The following is a 4405-nucleotide window of genomic DNA, read 5'->3' as shown; positions in this document are numbered from 1 at the left end:
AGTCTCACACACATTAATGCTTTAATTTCAAACTCTACAATTTTAAAAGTTAAAATTCAAACTTTATGGACTTCATTAAATTAGTTAAAGTGTTTAATTAAAAGAGTTAATAATTCAATAAAGACATGGTTTAAGTTTAATTAAATTAAGAGTATAGTTTAATTAATAGATTAAACCACCAAGTATTTTAAATGTTTAAAATACATCCTTATACTATTATTATAATTTTAATTATATAGATATGTATAAGATAAAGTCAATCTTACCGTTAGTAGGCCTCATTCACGAAGCCGGTCTATAAGGGGGGTATAAGGTTACTGCCTATAAAATAGCAGTTTAATGGGTGTCCACTCTCACCCACCGCTTCCTTGACCGGTGGAGGGTCGTTAGCCGAACAGGTAGGGCAAGGACTATAATTCTCCCTTCATTATAAGTATAATGATAAATACTAAGTAACTAAACACTTATAAATTCCCAATCTTAGTTACTTAGGAAAATGTGAATAAGGTGCTAATCCATGAAATTACACTTTGCACTTTGTTTAAGCTGTTAGTGGAGCGTGTGTGGTTAACCGGCACACTAACCTGGACTTAACAAGGTAGGCAAAGGGTAACTTAATGTTTATCATAGTATCGTTGGAGCGTGTGTGGTTAACCGGCACATCGATTGAGGGGTAAATATTAAGGGTACCAAGTATATTTACATGGTTACTTCACACCTTGTTTTGTGATCCTCGGCATCCCAGTCACAAAACCTGAAGGGCACACTCGAGATTGAAACATGCCATTGAAAAGTTCAATGAATCTCAAAAGAATCTAGGAGTTTCAAAACCAATTAAAACCTAATAATACATTTCGTTTATCTTGGTGGAAATTGGCGAATCGTCATTCACCTACCTTCAAATATTTTATAGCTTGGATTACGGCATCCCTCTTCCAAGTTATAAAATAGTTTGTTGGGTCCTAGCCTTAATATATCATATTGGGTGTTATATTAAGGACTTAAATCAACTTTACGTGAATTTCTCCCATTGTTGATGTCTGGTTTAGACAACAATGATCTTCCCAAACCAAGCTGCCCTAAATATCTGTAGGATATTAAGGATGGAAAGATAAAGCCCACCTTTGCAGGTATGTATTTAATTAAATCTAATAACTCATCACTTGCTACTTCATGGGTCCTTGATACTGGATGTGGTTACCACATTTGTTCTGATTTGCAGGGGCTAAAAGAAAGTAGGGAAGTGGAGCATGGAAGGATAAACTTGATCATGGGAAACAAGAAGTCTTCACCAGTCACCAAGATCGGAGTTTATTCCTTAATGTTGAGTAATGGGTTAAGGCTAGATTTAAATAATTGTTACTATTCGCCAGATATGGCAAGAAACATCATTTCTTTTCATGGATTGTTTAGACAAGGTTTCAGATATTCGTTTGATAATAGTAATGGTTCTATTAATGCTTATTTGAATGGTGTCTTTTATTTCAATGCATTACCTTGTAATGGGATTTATGAATCTGTGTTAATTATAGATAATTTAGGAAATGATGTTTTGAATATTGATTCGTCCACAAGTTTGGACAAAGCATGTTTGTGGCATTGTCGCCTTGGCCATGTTAACAAGAAACGCATAGCCCAACTCCAAAAGGATGGAGTCTTGGAGTCATTCGACCTTAGGGACGATGACGTGTGTGAGTCTTGTTTACTTGGGAAGATGACCAAGTCACCCTTTACTGGCACATGTGAAAGGGGTGAGGGTGTATTGGATCTCATACATACTGATGTATGTGGACCCTTTAGATCCACCACAAGGGATGCTTGTCGCTTCTACGTGACTTTTACAGACGATTATAGCAGATATGGATATATCTACTTAATCAAGCAGAAGTCAGAAACCTTTGAAAAGTTCAAAGAGTTCAAGAATGAAGTGGAGAATCAGTTGGGCAGGAAAATCAAGATGCTTCGATCTGATCGAGGAGGAGAGTACCTAAGTCTTGAGTTTCACGACTATCTGAAAGAATGTGGAATAATTTCGCAATTGACGCCTCCTAGAACGCCACAATTGAATGGTGTGGCTGAGAGACGCAATCGAACCTTGTTGGACATGGTTTGTTCTATGATGAGTCGTGCTTCGTTACCAATCTCATTCTGGGGGTATGCCTTAGAGACTGCCGCCCATATCCTTAACTTAGTTCCCACCAAGAAGGTTGCCAAAACACCTCACGAGATGTGGACAGGGAAAGCTCCCTTGTTAGCACATATCAAGGTTTGGGGTTGTGAAGCTTTCGTAAGACGAGAGACTCACGACAAGCTAGAACCTCGTAGTGAGAAGTGTTATTTCATCGGTTACCCACAGAAGTCTTTTGGCTATCTCTTCTATAGACCAAGTGACAATGTTGTTTTTGTTGCTAGGAGAGGAGTTTTCAGAGAGAGAGAACTCATAAGTCAAGGAGACAGTGGGAGTCAGATTGACCTTGAAGAGCTTCAAGAGTCAGGAGATGAAGGAACCTCTGACACTGGCGCTCAACCTGAGGAGGAAATTCCTGTTGAACCAATTGACCAGTCCTTACCTCTTAGACACTCGAATAGAGTTAGTGTTCCACCCCAGTTTTATGGTTTCCATATTAATACTGACGGGGATACATTTATTAGTGATAGTACACTAGTAAATCTGGACGAACCTAATGGCTATAAGGAAGCCATGGCAGGCCCAGAGTCTGCTAAATGGAAAGAGGCAATGGACAGCGAGATTCAGTCCATGTATGACAACCAAGTTTGGAATTTGGTTGATAATGTACCAGGTCGTAAGACAGTCGGGTGCAAGTGGATCTTCAAGAAGAAGATAGACATGGATGGGAAAGTTGTTGGGTTTTGAGCATTTTAACACTCCTAAGTGTACATGCAACCCTAAATACCTTGGATCTATGTTTTCTCTATTATACATGCAAATATGATTATCCAAGGTATTATCCTAACTAGCATACCAAAACATTGATACTAGGATAATAAAATAGATAGAATACATACCTTGTTGTTGTTGCTTGACTCCATGAAGCTTGAGAGCCTAGTGCCCCAAGTGTGACACCTCAAATGGTTCACACAACATCATGAACTCTTGGAATAACCATGAGAAGAAGACATACATGTTCAAATTGGCTAGCCCTCAAAATATGTATCACTAGTGCCAATTTCTTGAACTAAAGGGGTTCTTATATAGTGTGGCTATTAGGGTTACACCATGTAACTCATGACTTTACCCATTCCTTATGCTCCATGGGTTTTAACCTCCATGGAGTATCCATGGATCACCACATGGGTTAAACCCAACATAAAGGAATCTTGGATCATAAGCCCACATATAAGAATGAATGATTTACACAATCAATCCCCATATATTTAATTAGTCTCTTTTTGATCACTAAATTAAGTCCAAATTAATTCTTGATCAATACTAATTAAATAACATGATTTCATATTAATATATTAGAACTTATAATATATTAATATGTCACAAAATGTCTTTTCCTCATAAACAGTCTATCCAAATGTTCTGATGCCATGCAACCCAAATGGACCATGCCGAGTCGGGTCAAGTACATACCAATTATAGTTATGGACTTAGACACTAATCCAACAGTCTCCCACTTGGATAAGTCTAAAACTATTATTGCGTATGACTTCAGGAACCAACTGGCAATCGTAGCTCTCAAAAGCCGCTGTCGAACTCTGACCTTGTAGATGAACTCTGACCTTTGTCAATGACTCGTCCATTAGATAAGGGATCATATATTCCTCCATTCTAGATATCATATGGACTGAGACATGGATTATAATCATTCTCTCTATCCATTTGTTGTTTCCCGATTTCCGATTTATGACGACTGACTAATTGAACAAATCAAATCAGTCCTGGCTCGGCCGAGCACTTCCATTTGTCATCATCAAATCATCGAGGGGCCCACAGATATCGCTTTTATCCCGAAGGTAAAAGGAATGGATAAACTTCGACTCATATGGCTTGTTCTACTACTTGTTGAATCATACACAAAGGCACGTTTTATAACACCGAGTTACCGAATGCGTTTTCGTGCAATCAATGTACAACCAACTCATAGTAACAACTCATATCTCTTGGTTTGAAGAATATAAGATATTATCGTCTCATGATCACTCGTGATAAAATCCATGAAGTGATTCCAACATCTTAGACCTCTACAAGCCAACCCATGACAGTCTTGATTCATATCTACTTCCAACATATGACCGACTGTGGATAGTTTGAATAACTTAGTCAATCAGGAAGAACGACCTAGTTATTCTGGAAGTCAAAACATGCAAAATGAAACACAATAATAATAGAATCTAATATGGTATCAAAACCTATGAACATAAATAAAACACCTTT

Source organism: Lactuca virosa, chromosome 1 (genome assembly GCF_052849685.1).
Source record: "Lactuca virosa cultivar CGN04683 chromosome 1, Lactuca_virosa_CGN04683_v6, whole genome shotgun sequence".
NCBI lineage: Eukaryota > Viridiplantae > Streptophyta > Magnoliopsida > Asterales > Asteraceae > Lactuca > Lactuca virosa.
Note: the sequence above shows the minus strand (reverse complement) of the source record.